General features: G+C 35.1%; 1 protein-coding gene across 5 annotated transcripts in view; it reads left to right on the forward strand.

Annotated features, from left to right (window-relative positions):
* Positions 1–20492, forward strand: part of nrg3a (neuregulin 3a) — a 600542-nt gene that overhangs the window by 154585 nt on the left and 425465 nt on the right. The window lies entirely within an intron of this gene.

The raw sequence follows: 20492 nt of genomic DNA on the forward strand, positions 1-20492 counted from the left end.
GGATTTGATGAAGATGCTTCCCTGTTTTTAATCAAAAAAGGAACACAAATAAAATGATTTACAAAGCATAGTCTCCACTTTCATTTCGCAAAACTGAAGTTAATAAAGCACTTATTAACATACAAAGTAACTATTATGATATGCCTGAATAATAAGATATATACATGTTAACTACACACTATGAAATTTTTATTAGGCATTAGCAAATGGTGAATTCATTATTTGTTCTACATGGATGTTAGTAAGCCGTTTATAACTGCAGATACAAATGCTCTTTTCTTGACTTAGAAGCACATTTGAAATGTGTTTAATAAATGTATTTTCATACTTTGTTACTAATTAATAATTCATGACTACATTTAGTATTGCATTATTTACAAATAATTTGTATTTAAGAGTAGTAGTTGTTTTAAGATCATTCAGGATGAGTTAGTAAATGATTAATAAACTATTAAAATCAACATTTATATGTAAATAATGAGGCATATGCTAATAGTTAATGTGTATGTTAATAAATGCTTTATTAACTCAACTTCATTTATTTGCGTGACCTAATCTAAAGTGAGGACTATTTACACTTTATAACTCTCTTACAAATGACAAAGGCTCACTATCAATTGAACAATACTTTGGTAACACTTTATAATACCTAGACACTATGAATCATTAATTAAGCATTAGGAAATAGTGAATTCATTATCTGTTAAGCATTAACTACATTAACTGATGATAGTAAGCAGTTAATAACTGCCAATATGATTGCTCTATTGTTGACTTCTAAGCACATATATGCATGCATGCTTAATAATTGTATTTTCATACTTTGTAAATAATTATTTTTTCTTTACTAAATTATGTGTTGCATCATTTACAAACCAGTTATTTAAGAAAAGTTGCTGTTTTTTAAAGATTATTATGTGTGAGTAAATGATTATTAAACAATTCAAATTCACATTAATATATCTGATTATTTGGAAATACAGTATATTAACAGTTAATTGGTATGTTAATAAATGCTTTATTAACTTAACTACCTTTGTCTAGTTTTGTGACATAATCTAAAGTGAGGACTATTTATGATTTATAAATACCTTATAACTGATGTGTACTGAAACTAATATTTTGTGATTATGTGTAGTGTACTAACACAACTAAAAATATGCCAAAATATTTGAAAAAAGTGCACTTTTGATGATCTGTTGGGATCTAAGAACTAAGAATTTTGTAAATGTACTTATTGCTTGTGAAAATTGCGCCAAATTAATAAAAAATTGAGAACTATGATGAAAATAAAAATTTAAAAAAATGTAAAGTTTATCAGTTCATCTATTCACTCCAATTGTATGGTGAAAGAAACATCATCTTACAGGTTTGAAGAAATGGATCCAGTAACTGAGAAAAGTTTGGGTGAACTATTGCTTCACAGATCAGAAACATCAGAGCTAAGTAACTCTTCCTCTTCACCACTAAAAGGCACAACATTGACTTTCCTAAATGTTCAAAGCAAACAACACAAAAGAGCAATCTAACCTTCAGCATCTTTTATGATGCAACATTTGAGTTAAGTGTGGATCCATGACACGGTGTGTCAGATCTCTCATTCAGAGCTCTCAGAAAGAATGTCTAATGACACTATGCTTTAACCCTCTCATTGCCATGAAGAGCTGTTAGTGTATGCATAAGCAAAACGTTTAATCTTGCGTTGCATTGAAGGTTTCATATCATGAATAAATTGTACTTCCAAACTTATTTCAAAGAGATCTGAGTTCTACTGACTATTTAATGGATCTTACAGATTCTTTTTAAGGCAAATACGCTTACAAAACGGGAGTGGAAGCAAGCAGCTTAGTTTGAAATGGTAAGATGTTTCAGAAAGGCTTAGATTAATGTTTTAAGCTGAAATCTATGGAAAGGCTGGCCTTATGGATGTATATCTAGACTTACTGTCCACATTATTTGGTATGCATATTCATCTGCTCAATAATGCAAATATCTAACCAGTGCATTTATATGTTCAAGACAATCTCCGCAGAATGAAGAAGAAAGATGTTTGAAGTGACTTTAAAACATGATATTGTTGTTGGTGTCAGACGGGCTACACTGACTATTTCAGAAACTGCTGATCTGCTAAAATTTGCATGAACAACCATCTCTAGGCATCACAGAGAATGGCCAGAAAAAGAGAAATCATTGAGTGAGCAGCAGTTCTGTGGGTGAAACTATGTTATTGATGCCAGAGGTTAGAGAAGAATGGTCAGATTAGTGAAGCTGGTAGAAAAGCAATGGCAAACTGAGGCTACATTTCACACAAGCTCACCAAAATTAGACAATAAAAAGAAGGTCGAGGTTAGAATAACGTTTTTGGTCTGATGAGACTCGAGTGAATCTAAAAAACGCAGGTGGTGGGCTCAAAACTGGGCATAAACTTTATGGAAGCATTGATCTATAGCCTTGTGTTAATGCTTGAAGCTTCTGGAGATGGAAGATATTTTCTTGCTCCTTAGTACCAATTGAGCACCATTTAAACACCACAGTTTACCTTCTTCTCATAGGTAATTCCAGTAGAATAGTACATTTTGCCTCCTTAATCATCAGATCTGAATCCAATAGGGCAAAAATGCAATGTGGTATAATGAGTGATTCACATAATAGACGTAGAAACAACACATTTTCAGCAACTGGCTGATGCTGCTGTATTATTATGACAACGTTGGCCGAAATCAGTTTTCAGAACCTTGTGTAATCGATGCCACAAAATAATTATCATGTAAGATGCGATCCATCCCAGCTCTAGCAAGATACCTAATAAAGTTGCTTGTGAGTTTGTAACTTTGCACCGGTGCGTGAATGAAAGACAACAGTGAACATAGTCAGTCTCTCAGACCATTGACCACAGCAAACCAGTTCAATACTAAACACTGTTTGGATAGACAAGCAAAACTAAACCCTAGTGCTTCACCGGCCCAGCACTGACATATCGATTTGCTCATATAAGACCTGTCCTTTAGTGAGGAGTGGGCTGCTAAGTGTTTGCTGTTACTTCGCTCTTGAAGGGTGAGCCTAGGATCTTCTGTTCAGACTAAGAGACATCACTGTCAGTAAAGTGAGGGAAAATAAGCTCTTTTGAGGATGAATGGGCCCGTTTTCCCCGTGCTTGTAGATTATACTCACTTCCAGAGCCCTTAGAGAGCATGACTGTGTGTTACAAACACATTCACATTATCTGGAATACTCAAAGTCTGTTTGTGCCTAATGGCTTTGAAAGCCTTGATAATTTAAACTTTCTAAACCTGCGGCATGCATTTGTCTGTTTGTAATAGTACTATTGATTGCAATTTTATTTTATTTTATCTACTTTTATTTACATTGATTGATTGATTTATTGATTCTGTTGCCTTATCACTTTCCCCCAGGTCACTCTTTATATCCTTGCTGTGATTTGACACAGATTAAGTGGCGCGAGAAGTCGGGAGTTTTCTGGCAGGTCTTTAGAAGACTGTCTGTTGTGATGTTCTCCCCCTCAGCAGTCGCACTTTTCCTTTTCATCTCTTCATCATTCACTTGTTTATATTGCTGTCTGTCTCACCCTGAGCTACTGGCAACAGAGCACATCATATTTCACTCATTACGATATTCCCGAATCCCCTTCAAAGGTTATCTTCCTCTTCCCGCAACCATTTCCTCTTTTCACATATTATCTTATTAGCTACAAAGAAAAGGGCAAAGTTCATGTGTGCCATATTGCTCAATTACAGAACTTGGCATAGAACTATTTATCTTTCTGAGTGTCTGTCTTAGCTAGTGTTATAGCATAATTTGAAGTATTAGATTTGATAAAATATCCATCAATCGTGAAATTTGTCTATCTATTTGCACTATCTACGGTATCTTTGATCTTATTGTATTATAGTATCTATCTGTATCACTCTTATTATATTGAACTACTGTATATATATATATATATATATATATATATATATATATACATATATATATATATATATATATATATATATATATATATATATATATATATATATATATATACATACATATATATATATATATATATATATATATATATATATATATATATATATATATAAAGCATTTAAAGCACTGATAGCATATTTTCAGAACTGAACCAATCCACATCCAAAAAGTCAGCATTTCGACAAGACTGCTGAATGTATTTTTGTACCTCTGCATCTGAAACTAGTAATTTAGTATTTAGGTGTTAAAAATAATATACTTATACAGATTATTTATTGCTAAAGAAACAAATTCATATTACAAATGACCATTAATGTAATGTAAAAATATTTAAATACAAAGACATTTTCTGAATGTACAGTAATTGTACATATTTTCCTGCCCCTTAGTACCATTTGAGTACCATTTGAACACCACAGTCTGCCTGGTTATTGTTGCTGACCATCTTTTGAGGGCTAATTTCACCAAAATAGCTAATTCTGCCTCCATAATCATCAAATCTCAATCCTATAGAGCACCAATAGAATGTGGTCTAACGAGTGATTCATAGATCTGGAGCCAACAGATTACAGAGATGGTCAGGCAAACAATGGTCAGCACAGGGGCAAACAGATGTATACAGGAAATCCAGAGTCATGATCAAATAACAGGCATATAGTCAATCCCGGCGGCAAAAAACGTAACAAATAAACAAACAAAGCAAAGATGGGTACACAGCAAGAGAAATGTGCTGTACTGTTCACAGTACAGTTTAACAAGACTCAGCACTCGTGTGTGTGTGTGTGTGTGTGTGTGTGTGTGTGTGTGTGTGTGTGTGTGTGTGTGTGTGCGTGCGTGCGTGCGTGCGTGCGTGCGTGCGTGCGTGCGTGCGTGCGCGCGCCCAGCCCAGCCCAGCCCAGCCCAGCCCAGCCCAGCCATAAGTGTGTGTAATCTACCGAATGAGGAATGGGTGCATGTGAGCAGCCCATGACTGGAACTTGTAGTCCATATACCGGCAGATTTGTAGTTCTTTAGCGATCTGTGTGTTTACGAGCAATATGCCAGGATCAGAACGCTGGTGATTGTGACAGATGTTTTCGGTTCTGCATGTTTTCAGAACCAATCCTGACTCTAAGATTTAGCATATTGACAAAAATGCTGAATGTATTTTTGTAACTCTGCATGTGTCTGATTTGTGGTTTGATTGGGTATGATTTTGTTAGCATGTTAGATCATTTAACCTAAATGCATATTTAAAAACTCAAATTATTATTCAACTATTATTCAAACTTTGCTTATTTTGTTTAGCATCACTTCATACTATTCACAGTGTACTGCGACTAAATATGAGACGAATTCTAATGAACCACATGCACTTACTGTGTTATTATTTTGTGCAGTTTGTGTGGGAGATTTTATACTGTAGATTGTTTTCACACGAGACTAAACTACATGACTGTATATAGTGCTGAAACAGCTCATCAGTTAATTAGCGTGCTGTAATTAGATGCAGAAAATACTGTTCTTTTGCTGCAAAATCCGCACAAAAAGGACATTTGAAAGACTTGTGTTTGGTTCACACAGAACATGTTGGCTTCCACTTCACTGCTTTTTTAATTGCAGCTCATTGCAAGCATGTGCAAAATGGACGTTTTGGTTGAATGTTTGCCATGTCTTACTGCCTTTTCAGCATTTTGTGCATGTTAAAACGTGTTGTGTAAATAGGCTCTTAAGCTATAATAACTTGATATTGAGTCGAGTGTAAATGATCCAGACTACAGTGGTGTGTTTGGTCATCAGTGATCCTGAGAGAGTCCACATTACACCTTTACCCGTCTTACTCCATTGACTGACAGAGATGCCGGTGTCAAGTTCAACACTCAGGTCTTTACCTATAGAGAAGCTGCTGAATCTGCAGCCTTCTACAGCCACTGCAAATTGGTGTTTCCTTCAAACTTTTGTGAATGGCACCCACTTGGATCCACACATGCGTTTTCACTGCACCTCAGCAAAAAACGATAAATGTTCTTTCGAAAATTTCGTTTTTTTTGTGTGTATGTGTGTGTGTTATAGCATTCCTCATTTGCAAGTTCCTTTAAAAGCATGTACTAAGTGAATACATGTAACTTTTTTTAAAGTACACAGGACATTAAAAGCATTGGGAGTTGATTTAAAAATAATTGCTTAGTTGTAGAAAACAAAATGATTTGTATTGAATAGTCTTTTTCATAATGGTCTTTACTCAAGGCCCTAGGCTTTTTTAATGCTATCACTTGATTTATTTGTTCACAGGAATTTTTTGTTTGGAAAAAAAAAATTGCGTTGACATTAGAACTCATCGTCAGGACGTCTTAAATTGGGGTGGTCCTTAATTAATCTGGGGTCGCCACAGCAGAATGAACTGCCAACTTATCAAGCAAATGTTTTATGCAGCGGATGGCCTTCCAGCTGCAACCCATCACTGGGAAACATCCATACACACTCATTCACACACATACACAGCAAACAATTTAGCTTACCAATTCACCTATACCACGTCTTTGTATAGAAACCGGAGCACCCAGAGAAAACCCATGCCAACACAGGAAGAACATGTAAACTCTACACAGAAATGCCAACTGATCCAACCGAGGCTCGAACCAGCGACTTTCTTGCTGTGATTTTTGTAATTTTTTCAATGAGATATAAGTTGCTAAAGTTTGCAATAAGAGGTTAGGTTTGTCCATATTGTACTAAATATTGAGTTACAATTACCCAAAATTATTTTAAGTGTTGCATATCATACATTCAGTTAGCAAGAACCAGCATTTGTGAAGCATTTTTTTTCTGTGATTGTAATTTCTATGGTAAATTATATTAATTTACTTATTTCGTTTATATAATCTCAAAGAGCACCTGAAGAAATCCCAGGGAAGACACGGCAAACCCCGCACAGAAAGGCCTACTGGTCCAGCAGGGACTTTAAATAGTCACTGTCTTGCTGTAAGACAACTGTGCCTTTCCTTCATTTATTCAATCATTTTCTTTTTGGCTTAGACCCTTTATTAATCTGGTAGTCGCCAGTTCGAATCCCGGCTCGACAACATGTCCCTACCCTACCACCTCTCTCTCTCTCTCCCACTTCACTTCCTGTCTCAATACTGTCCTATCTTATCAAGGCAAAAAGGCCAAAAATAAATCTTAAAAAAAAAAAAAAAAAAAAAAAGATAACCAGCTGTAAAACACAAACTGTACATAGCCAACAAAACAGGCATCAGTTAGGACTCGAATTAGGTCAGCTGATCAGAACATACACTATCACAACTCATACTTCATAACACGTAACATACAGGAAGAACCCACAGATCCATAAACCGTGACATTCTTACCTGAATTCTATTTCCTCCTAACTCTGCAATGACACCCCATATGCACATGACTTAGTTCATGACTCTTTATTGTGACTTTAAAACTTGCAGAGAGCGTTTGCGGCTCCTGTGGCTTACCATAACAGCCGAGCATATGTCATTAAAATGAGATTAGGAAAAAGCTCTTTGCTTGTTGTGCATTTTTGCTCATTGTTTGAGTACAGCTCCTCCGTTCTAATATAACAGTGGATAATGCGTCTCCCATTGCTCTCTTGCTTTCAGCTGACGGCACACTATTCTGAGGAGGCCGTTCTTTTACAAAGAGCTGCTGGGGAAAATGTTGAATGGTGGATACGATCCAAACACTCGCACGTTGAAGATCTCATTCTGTCCCATGAACAAAATACTCCCACTCAGCGCTTCACTCACACCACAAACACACGACGGCTAAATGCCTTTTAAGCACCTGGTGAAGATCTTTTTTAAATGAGATCGTACAATCTCTGCCACAAAAAAGCTCATCTTGCACAATACACGGACACCATGAAACCTACTTCACGTGCAGTTGGAACTAGATCGATTCAGTTTAAGTAGCAAAGCTGTTTCCAGTACTTATGATAAATGTTTTTTTTTTTTTTTTTTACGCGAATTAAGCACATTGGAACAATCTCTGATGGATCTTGTGACAATGAAGAACATTCAGCTTTGTCCATATATAATATAATATAATATAATATAATATAATATAATATAATATAATATAATATAATATAATATAATATAATATAATATAATATAATATAGGTGTCACGGTGGCGCAATGGCTAGCACAATCGCCTCACAGCAAGAAGGACGCTGGTTCGAGCCCCGGCTGGGTCATTTGGCATTTCTGTGTGGAGTTTGCATGTTCTTCCCATGTTCGTGTGGGTTTCCTCCAGGTGACTGGTTTTTCCAACAGTCCACAGGCATGTGGTACAGGTGAATTGACTAAGCAAAATTGGCCTTAGTGTAAATGCAAGAGTGTATGCGTGTTTCCCAGTGTTGGGTTGCAGCTGGAAGGGAGTAAAACATATGCTAGATAAGTTGGCAGTACATTCCACTGTGGCGACTCCTGATTAATAAAGGGACTGAGCGGAAAAGAAAATGAATGAATAATATATAATAATAAAACCGTGTTTTTGAATTGTAATATTTGACAATAATGATTTTTAAATTTATTTTTGATCAAGTTAAGTTTGAGAATTTAGAAATCTTGCATATATTAAAAGGCACCTATAATAAAAACTGACAGAACTGAGTGTAGGTATAGTGTGTCCACCATCACATTGATGTGATATAAACACAACAACTCTCTCTTTTTTTTTTTCATTTACTGACTTTAAAATGATTTTGAAGCCCACCACAATGTGACGTAGGAGTGCCATGTCTCCATAATAACACATGTACTCATGTCCACAGAACATTTTTTTTGAGAAACAGGGATTAAAGTAAAATTGCCATGTAATTCTTAACCGCTATAATTACCGCTGCTGCATAGTGTCAGTAAACGCATGTGTGTGTGCCTGTTTTGCAAACGAAGTTTGTGTGAGACTCAACGAGTCAGAAAGGCTTGAAAAAAACCCCACCACAAATACATCAAATAAACTTATCTTGTATTTTTCACCCGTGACCTTCTTTCAGCTTCAGCCATGCCTGTTTCTATCACTGACGACTGTTTATCTGAGGTAACGCATGGGAAGCAGACTCACATGTCAGAGAGGTGAGTGGGGAGAAGCAGCTCATTTGGATTCAAACCACAGGTTACGAAAAAAGGGACATTGTGATCAGACACCAAAATGGGCAGATTCTACATTATTTACAAAATAATCTGACAGTTGTTTTGAGCTGAAACTTTACAGTCACATTCTTGACAGACCAAAGTCTTGAAAAAAAGGGTAAAATAGGTGCCCTTTAAACTTTTAATGGCAAGTCTGTATAGCCTTTTTTAGTGTCCACTTGATAACATAAAAAATTCAGCTTCAAATAATAATAAAAAAATCAGTCAATTATCTGATGTCTTCGAAATTTCAAGATTATAAAAGATAATAAGGTAATAAAATTAGTATATCAGCTTACAAGTATAAATAAATAAATTTATTAATTAATGATATGCGAAGAATCATGCAACACTGAAGACAGAAACAAAAATTGTGTAGAATAATATCTGGGGAAAAAACATCTGTTAATTATAATAATAGTAGTAGTAATAACGATATTAATAACAATACAATATTACATCATCAAGGCTGTCTTTTTTATTTTTTCTGTTTGACTTGCAAAGAAAAATGATTAGAGAATGAAGGAAATGATGCCACAGTTATTTACATCTAGCAACATCCTTGTTATTGTTATTTTGAAAATCAGCTTTTAGTCTTAAATATAATATACAACAAATTTACAGCACACATACTATGCGTCTAAGCTGAGTCTGTCTAGTTCCAGATGAGTGTAAGAGCAAACCTTATCCACTGTTCCTACATCTGGACTGCTGATGTTCCTCTCATGGGTTACACATGTTCTCCAGTGTTCCTTTCCCTTCAGAGGAGCAATTACTGTCAGCAGGCCATGCTGGCTCTTTCCTCTTGTCCCTGCTTCTCCGAATCTTTCCCTCTCCTGACACAAGCTTGTGTAATTACCTAGCACAGGATTCAGGCTCCTGCCTCCACACAGCCTCCTCGCAGCTTTACTTTTAATTGAATCTCAAGTCCTGATGCTGAAAGGTGACTTGGTTTGAAAGCGCTCGAGGTTTTGCAGACATATTGTTTCTTTAAAAAATGGAGAAAGGGGCTTAAATTGGGAAGATGGTGAACATGAAGGTCATTAGGTTTGTGCTGGCCTTCTTTGTTTTTTGTTTTGATGTAGAATCTTCAAGCACATAGCTGTCGGTGATGATTAGTCATTTTAAATCGTCATGTCAAGCAATTAGCATTTGAATTTAATTTTAGTCTTAATAATGTGTTTGCACTCTGTTGTGCTTTCTATGAAGGGGAAACAATAAATTCTAATTACCAGTTAGGTGAAGCGCTATTAATTCAAGGTTCAGCCTTAGGCTAGTGTTTTACTCTGTCAGTTTAGATGCTTTTGAAGCACTCTATTTAAATGTATTTCTCTGTTTATTTAGGCTAACCTTTTTAGTCATGTTGGTCAAATCTTAGGCTAGGTTATTATCCTGGGCAGTGATTTCTATTAGTTGTATTGTTTGATTATATTTTAATTCTTTTTTTTTCCATATTCTATGTTTGAATAAAATTATAATTTATCTATTTTTTTTCCAGTTTTTGTTGTTTTAGCTAAAAGTTAAATTAAGTAACTTTTATTACCCATTTCCACTGAGTTGTCACTTTTATCAGGCTTGCGTTTCTACTACCAAAAGGGTACCAATGGTATCCAAGTAAAGCTGTACGGGTCGTTCACATATCATATGATAAGCACTTCTCACAAAACGGATGCTTTATACACATAAATACTTGTGCATACATGTTCAATACTAACCTTTCTATGACCATGATTTGATTATAGCTGCAGATCAGTGATGCAAAATAACCTACTGTAACATCTGTAATTATATAACATAAATAAATAAATAAATAAACAAATAAATAAATAAATAAATGCAACATATATGAACACATACAGACCCTTATAGTCTTGTATGTTACCAATTACAAAAAAACTAAACACAACATACATTTGGGTTCAAAAACAACACGCAATATATAGCCTGCAGTCAATGCAAACCTCTCATCTGTATCTTTAATCTTCTCCAGCACATGTGACCTCTTGTTAGAAAGTAATTCTGTCATTCTGAGTACATAATAATCCAAAAGATGATGATAATAGTTAATCATGGCGGTTTTGTCTTGTTTAAGAATCATTTGCTCCTTTGATTTTTCCGGTTACTCATTTGTTTTTTCGCTCTTCTCCTTTGTTTTTTTCATAGTTTTTTTTCACGTTTCTCCATTTCTAAAAGGATTGGATGTCAGAAGCAGTTCAATAATCCCGCGCACATTATTATCAACAGCTCAAGAAGGTTGTTATTTAAAATATAGACGCACATGCAAGCTTTCTCGAAAGTGAAACAGCTCATGCTTTAGACGGTCTTGTAATCAACAATGGACCACAGGGTAGATTCTGTTCTTCTTATTGGCTTTGTGGCTGTTCATCAAGACGATGACAAGGTTTGTTTAAGCTTGGGTCGACCTTGGCTAGTTAATACATGTATATATTATTAGGGTGTAATGTCTAGGCTGTGTATAAAAGTGGTGCTTCCTTTGTTTTCATTTTCCAGGTTAGTGCACAAGCTAGGGACGTATCTCTGTAAACTAATAGGCTGTGTCCGGCGCCACCTACTACTCAGTGGGTACTGCATTTGAGTTTAAACGTACTACTCAGCCGTTAGAAAAGTATGTTCTATACAGTATGAATGTGAAAAGTAGTGAATGTGAAAAGGTCACGTGACCTACCTACGTCAGTTGCGTCGCTTTACTTCCATTCATGAATTCGCTCGCGGGGCAACATGGGATAGCGCAGCATGCATGGGATGCACACTCCGGAATCTCACCGGAAGTGTAAGTCATCCGGGTACTTCTCGCATACTGATTTTCGAATTCTATGAATTCGGACATGCTACACGGCTTGCATACTGATTTTTGCGTACTATATAGTATGGAAGTATGCGGTTTTAGACGCAGCCATAGTGTTCAGCTGCGCATCTGGCTCTGCATTTTGCTACCTTTTTGTTGGGCTAGGTACCCTTTTGAAAGGGTATCCAAAAAGTGGTATGGTACAGTTCGCTTTTTGGAAACTTTTGACAGTGGAAATAACCATAAAAGCTTACCAAACCGTACCACACCACTCTGTGCATGCAGAAATGTTCTGTAGATTTCTGTATTATTTCAGTAATACTGTTGAATAATATGCATTTGTAAAAATATTTATTATATATTACATTGTACAATTTGTAAAGTAATATTTTAGGTCTTTGTGTATCAAATGAGAAAACGCCTTTTTTTAATTTAATTTTTTTTTTTTTTTACCAACAAGTGGTTCTAACTGGATTTTTATGTGTTTTTGTATGTGCTAGTTTTCAGCTCCTACACTCTCCAAATCATTCTGCATAAATCTACCAATTTCTTTACAAAATCCAGGACAAAAAAAGCTAAAAGTCTTCAGATTCTGTCTGGCCTTGGTTGTGGTATGGAATTTTGCTTCAGCATTTGCCTGAAAAATATAGTTAGAACAGAAGAGTTTGCTGACTTAAAATAACGCATTCATATTTACATTTTCTTAACTTTTAAATAAGTGTGCTTTGAAACATAACATTGGTTCTGCTCACATTTATTAGCATATTCACTGTTTTGCAATGATTTGCAATATTTGCATTTTTCAGTGCAAGATAGAGGACATTACAACCACGTGATATTCCTTGTACACAAACACCTGCAACAAATCTGTTGACTCAATGCAATGGATATTTCATTGCATCAGTATTTAAGCTCTTTACAGTAAAATTCCACAAGCATTTTATTCAACATTGTGAGAGATGAAGGCAAAGCAGTGGAACGGGTCTTCTGTCTGACCTTTGACTGTCCTCTGAATCTGTACACTGTGACACATCAGTCTGAGTTTTCCTCGTGACCTTGCTTTTTGTGTGTATAACGTTGTGGCCTTCGCTGCCCAACTGACCTTTGTTGGAGTATTTGGTGAGAAGGATACAAGTTATCTTGCACCTTTGTGTAGACTCATTCCATTTGTCCCAGCAGCCATCAAAACATGATAGAATACAAGCAACATGCGTTGTCACAACTGCCGAGTTCACAGAGACTCTACAGCAGGTCACCATTGGTTTCTATTACAGTACAATCCTTCTCAGTTAATGGAATCATCAGGGTTTCCGCCCAGCTGGACTGAGCTAGTTTATTTCCGGAGTGGACATCAGATGTATCGAAGTCATTTTATATTAGTGAGTGTTGTCAACAACAAGATTCCTGAAAATTCCTTTGCAATGTTTACCTTAGAGAGTAAAACTAATGTACCAGTTGTGTCCAGTAGATCTGTTTTCTGTGGCACTGAAAAGATTTAATGCAGGTTTTCTAATATAGCATTCTCTCACCGATGGCTTTATTACCTTGCTAGCACTATGTTATATTCTCTCCTGAAATGGTTTTGCTGGTCCATTTCCAACTATAGGAATTGGCCCTAATGTGATATAGTTAGTTTTGACCATATTTGGAAGAGTTGTGAATATTCATGAGCTCTTTTCTCACGCTGCAGCAGCTCATGTTTTTGCCTGACATACACACTGCTTAATGTACTCTAAAATACACACCTGCTAAAGAAACTTCAATTATTGTAACATTTTAACACATAATGTATATTCCTTGTTAAATGATAATCTTGTTTTTCATTTAAGTAGTGGAGAGGTTTATTTTAGCTAGAAGGAGTGAGTGAACTATCTTTATGCCACCAGAGCAACCTACTTTGTTCCTGGGTTGTTTTGTTGATGAAATATAGGGTAACATATAATTATATTTTACACTATACATGTTAAACTGACCAAAATACAGTTAAACGATGATGATGATGACCTGTGATGGGATTACATTACATGGGAGCTCTATAATGATGGTCTCCATTTTAAAACAAGAGTCCTGCATGCACAGTAATACAAAATTAGATCTAGATCAAATTAAGAGGTGTTTTGTTCCGATTGGCCTGTTGTTCACTGGGATTTTACGCAGGATTTGCATGTGAAATAGGAAACAATAATGTTTGTGGCTCACAATATGTTAATATGTACCGAAGTCTTATTATTCAGCTATGTTTGGGTATATCCAAATTTCATTCTATGGCACCTTTACATCATATTTCCTTCTCATTCTGCTTTGAACTTCAGCATATCAGCTTGACCTTGTCTATGTGCTTAAATGCATTGGGTTTGTGGCTGGTTGATTAGATATTTACTTTAACAAGTAGTAGAAGAGGCGTGCCTACAGTACATAATGTACAGCACAACACAGACTGGTCTAATGCTGTGTTCAAGTCCACTTGGGAAATTCATTTTTTTAGGTTGGCAAGTCATAATTACAATGTCAGTTCACAGATTTTCATCATTGAAGATGTCAATGTACATTTTATACCTTAAAGTCAGTATAATTATTAAACTATCTGCCAAATGATCAGTGAATAAGGTGCATCAGTGTGTTTTTGCTTTTCTTTTGTTTGCATTCAGCTTATGTAGGTGCTGCAAACTTTTAATAAATGTGTATTAGTATAATATTATTATCATATACTAAATAATGTATTGTGTCGTACCTGCACACAAATATTGTGTTTTATATAATCATATTGTATTTTGTAGCATCAAACAAAAAAAAAAATCAATTTTGAAATGACAAAAGTGCTAATTAACTGTCAATACAGATGCCTTATCAATATGATTTGACATGTTTTCTCACAGACATGTCACCAATGTGGAAACTCTGGATTTAAAAATAATATTGTATGTTTAAACACTGTAATTATGACTTTGTCAGGTGCGTCTAACTCATGAATTGATTATTTCTAACCTTTAAAGAGCTATGAAACCCTATCTCAGCTGTCTCAGTTTGAAAGTAGGTGAGTCCAGCTTTGTTTAGGTGGGAGTGTCAAGTGGCAGAAGAGGGAATGGTTTGCATGAAAAGGGGAGTTTAACAAAACGAAAAACAAACAAAACAAACAAAGACGCAGGGGCGAAAGACAGTGACTACGTTTACATAGACATTTACGTTTACATAGACAAATTATCAATTTGTCGACTTTACCTGCAGCTTGGCACTTTCACTTTCCTTTAGGAACATTTCAATTATGCCCGCCATGACAGAAGATATTGGATGCGTGGAACTGCTGGAAAAGTGTAGTTTTAACAATGTTTGATACCGCATGGCAAATGGGAGAAAAAAAACTCAGCATTTCTCGGTAACATAGATGCTCTCAATAGGTGCAGAGAATAGTATTAGAAAGCTGGTGTGTATAGACTATCCTGTCACAAAAAAAATCCTACACGATGGTAATAGTTTGATTAAGGTGTTTACATTTGGAGAGAAGCATTAACAGCGGATCTTTCAGTCCATAATATTGTAGTGATATTAACGTACTGTAAACTTAGTAACTACATCATTTTGACTTGGGTATGGTAACTTTGCCTCTGAAGAAACGTAAACAGGGAACATTGATTGCACACTTATCTGTTAATCTTAAGAGACAGGACAATCCACAAAAACTGCAACCATATATAAATATATTTTTTTTAAGGAGATGAGTGGCAAATCTGGATTTCACCATTTGCAGATGCGAAAAGCTCTTAAGTAAAAAATGGTCCTCACAAACATATTCTTGTCGTGTGTTAGCAGACCACTGTAATCCTCATGTGAGTCCAGCTGCGCTCTCATAGCAGAAAAATTGAAAACAAAACCTTTGGTTGCAGCACATTTATAAACGCAACACTGACGACCCATGTCTCCAAACTATTTTTCTTCCACTTGTTTTAATTATGGTTGGCAACACACCATTGTGTCTCTCTGCAGTCTGAACACTGTGCATATTAATGAAGTTGCACCTCATTCACAATAGACCATGCTGATTGGATCGAACCAAGTCTATCTCTTGAATTAATAATGAAAACTTAAAGATGTCACATTGTAGCTTCCAAATTTATTATTAAACCGGAAGAACTAATTTTCTCGAAATAACGCAAAAACAACTAATTTTCACTTTTTATTGAAATATATGTGTCCTAATAGTGTTTTTTGCAACGTATATGATGACTATCAACATCACAAAAAATGTGTTTTTGGGTTTCATGACCCTTCAGTGCACTGCTAAAGCCAGCTTGAAGGAAGTTAATCCTTTTTTTATTTTTTATTATTTATTTTTTTTCCAACCAAAGGCCTATCTCTCTGGCGTTTTGAAATGTGCAGTTGTAAATCTGGCTCAAAAATTAGTTTTTTTTCACTTCATGAACAGTTCAAGACTTTCTTAGATAGGACAAATTTTGCCTATTTTAAGTAAAGCTTTATTAGTTTTTTATTTTTTATTTTTATTTTTTTTTAAAGCAGTGGCTTTATAGTTAAGGTGGCTTGTATGTTTAAAGATAAATTAGGTATGAACACATGCAGCTTACTCTGTAAGGAAGCAAAGTACGATACAAAATCTAGTACCTTTGAAGATTGTGTACTTTGAATGTATTTGATCTTTCTTTCTTCCTTTTTTCTGCAACTTTTCAACTCTTAACACTTTTGAAGAACTTGTTTTGGAAGTTATTGATCTCTCTTTGTACTCATTAAATGACTATATTTTCAATATGTTCAGTGTGTAAAAAAATGTGAATCTTTCACAAAATCACAAAAGGCTTTCATAGCAAATAAATAAAAAAAAATATGCGATTGCAGCATTACTTACAGTCAGTAGAAACCCTGTTTTAACCACATATTAGCATTCGTTTTTAGTGATTCGATCGCAAGTGGTCAGACAAGATGCATTACTGCTTTCACCTGGTGTTAATGCGTTCAAATGCATCTCTTCTGACCACTTGTTTGGATTTCATCGAAACCTTTCACTCTTGCTTTGTCATGCTCTACATCACTTCAGGTACTTCAGAAGCGGTCACTATGACACACTACTATGTGCTACATATCTTATAAACCAGCGGGGCAGCTTGCGATTGAAAAATAGGTTGATTGCTTCGACTTTGGTCTTAATCTGTGTTTTATAATGCAGTGAGGTATGAATATGAGGTATGAGTATGAATATGCTTTCTCACAACACACAGCAAACAATGCTTTACTAGCCAAAATAGCTAAAACATCTTATATCAAGAAGCATTTCTTAAAAAAAGAAATAAGCAAAATATAGTCTTGTTTTCATAAATATTATGTCAAAATTAAGTGTTTTTTTTCCTTAAAACAAGCTAAATATGCAATGGGGTAAGACAAATAAGCTTATTTTGAATTGAAAAAAAAAAGATTATTTTGCTTATTTTATTAGTATGCTTATTTTAAGCAAAAACTCACTTAATTCTGACTAGAGTCTAGAACTTGTAGATATTTTAACTAGACACAAAACACATTTTGCAGTGCATGTCTCATAACAAGCTTATGTTCAGTTAGGACGTAAAAAGTAGGTGGTCTTTTGTGGCTATTTGAATAAATTTGACCACATGAGAGTTTCATATTGATAAAAATGCATATTAACCCTCAAATACACAGTCATAAAAAAACTGTTACTGTTGTCCTGTCGCGAGTCATTGTTAGGCCTGACAAGATTAAAACCAGATATAAAGTTTTCCACCAAAAGTGTTTTTTCCAGTCTTTTCCAGGTTGTACATTAGAGTTGTTGTAGTTGTAGATCAGGTTATATAATGTGCTGTAAATGGATGCCCTCACCACTGACCACATTTGTGCTCACCTGCTGTGAGATACCTCTGTCACTGTCAGTAAATAATGATGAATGGCCTTCCATTTCCTCCTAAACTGGTTATTATGTTCAAGCCAGTTATTAAGGGTAATTAAGGGTAATGCCGGTTTCTACTACCTGGACACAATATGGCAGCTGTTGAGATGCCAAGCTGGCTAATTTAGGAGGACATTGCATGAAATAAACACGTTGCTGATAAAACAATGCAGGTGCACTTAATGGAAATTCTTATTCTGACAAAAGTGCTCAAATGAATCATTTAAATTAAATCTTTTAAATAAATAAATAATTTTCAGCAATCAACATTACAGCTTGTTGCCAGCGGAAACATGCCCCCTTTATTGATTTATTTATTTTGTCTGTTATTATTAATATTATTATTATTATTATTATATTTTTCTTAAGTATGCCTCAGCAAATGTGGTAATTATTATTATTATTATTATTATTATTATTATTATTATTATTATTATTTATTTATTCATTTATTTTGAATTTTTTTATGGGACCTTGATCTTTCTTTCAACAGCTGTGATGTAGAACTATTTGAAAAAGGGATTTTATTAGCTGTTTTAATAGTTCAAAGTGATATAATGCCTGGGTTGCTGTTCATTGCAGGGTGATAACCTTCCAGTACTTTTTCTGTCATTTTACAGACTTAATTATCTTTATTTTATTTCCTTCAATATATTGTTTCAAACTCCTAAAATGTCAATGAAAGTCACTTTGTTATATTGCACAGTTAAATTTTCAACTTCAAAAGTCAACAAAGCAGAAATAAAGATCCCATTATGTTATTCATAACTCTACATAAAAAGAAAAATCCTGTGAAATACAAAAGACGGAACCTGCTAATTAACAGATTTTATTTTTACAGATTATATTCCCAGTCCCTGAATCCTTGTCTTCTTTTTAATCGAAGAAAGAATCAAAGATGTACAAAATGTACATCTTTGATTTCAGTTCCTACTTTCTGAATCCTCCAATTCGTTTTTGTCTAATTTGCACAAAACTTTGTTTGCATGATCCCCAGACCTGCTTTCATTGTACAGCAACTCTACCTTTTTATACTTAGTTTTGAGTCCTTGCCTATTTCCTCCAAACAGACCTTTCTGAATTGAGTGCTCCCTCCCTCATACCTATTAAACTGCCTCTCACTAACTCGTTTAATGCTCTTTGAATAACTAAATGCACTTCATATTCATACTTGTAGAAATTTCTGCCAGCTAATTTGAGGTTGCGACCTCCATTAGCAAAGCAATCGTACATGTTTGTCATATGACTGCACACAATGCAATGGTTGGTGTACTGGGTGAAACAGCACTGAAATGTTGGCCAGGAGTCCAGAAAAGGTGCCTTGATTCCTGACTTCTAAAACCTTTGCTCCTGGTCTCCATGGCAGCCACAACACTGAGAGCAGGAGCTGCTGGCATCATTATAAAACGGCAGGCGAATGGCATTGTGAAGGTGAGGTGGACCTGGCCTGAGTTACACCTCCAACTTCTCGGAGTAACAGGCCACACAGTAATGAGACAGACATGTCATGTGTGCCGAGGCCAGTGTTGGTATTCATATGGTACCTTCACTGTTCCTTTAGTCAGTGCATCTGTAGAATAACTTTTACTGTCAGTCTATGTATCTCTATCTCTCTCTCTCTTTCTCTCTCTGTCTATCTGTTTTCTTTCTTTCTAAATAGGGGTATTCAATGTTGACAATGAAAATTAATAAATTAATAAGCTCATCAAATTATTAATTCATCATTCACAAGCAACACAATATTATTTTGTTTAATATAACAAAGTAACACATTTGATCTGTGAACCTCTGAAACCTATTAATTTCCAAACTTGGTATAAACACTGGAAATTTTGGCACAAAAAATGCTGGGTTCAACACAAAAATGCCATTTAATACAAATTAAATTAACTTAATTGTTTTTGCAAATTTAAGTGGATTGAACATAAAACAATTAAGTTGTCCCAAAAAAACTTACCCTTTACCGCATGGTGTTGCCATATGGCAACATTATATGTATGTTAATTTCCCTCCCACTGTTTCTTTAAGACCGACATTTTATTTATTTTTTTGTTGGAAAGAGAAGACCTTAGTGTAGCCAATGATGTGCTTTGGTTAAGTCACATGACATGCAGTGTTATTCTGTAGCGCAATTTCTGACAGACTGGCGTTTATTGTGAGTAGTTGCTGAATGCAAATGTAATCTTCAATAAAAACAATGGATCAAATTATGTCAGATCCACAAACAAAAGCTGAAACATCACCTCCAGTAAGTTATGTTGACATTCACAACTCAATTTTTTTAATCAAGTTTTGTAAATCGATCAAATATATGTGTTGGTAAATAGCAACACTGTGCAATAGTGGAACGAGCAATATTGCAATGGGTTAGCTAGTTAGCAAGGTCAGCTGTGAACTTTTAAGTTGTAACAATAACAATATGAATACTAGTAATATATTATTGATTAGTCAAATGTTATTGGCATCTGCATTAAAAAAAGTAAAATCTAGTTTAATGGCAATACTACATTTGAATAGATATGAATACAGGGAGCAGTGTATTAGCGAGCACCCCCATGTTCTATGGTTAGTGGCTCTTCCTGTAGATGAAAGTGAGGATGAGATGGGTTTTAGTGATCATGAGAATGATGCAGATTGGTCATTTGA

This window comes from Danio rerio, chromosome 13 (assembly GCF_049306965.1).
Source record: "Danio rerio strain Tuebingen ecotype United States chromosome 13, GRCz12tu, whole genome shotgun sequence".
NCBI classification, from domain to species: Eukaryota; Metazoa; Chordata; class Actinopteri; order Cypriniformes; family Danionidae; genus Danio; species Danio rerio.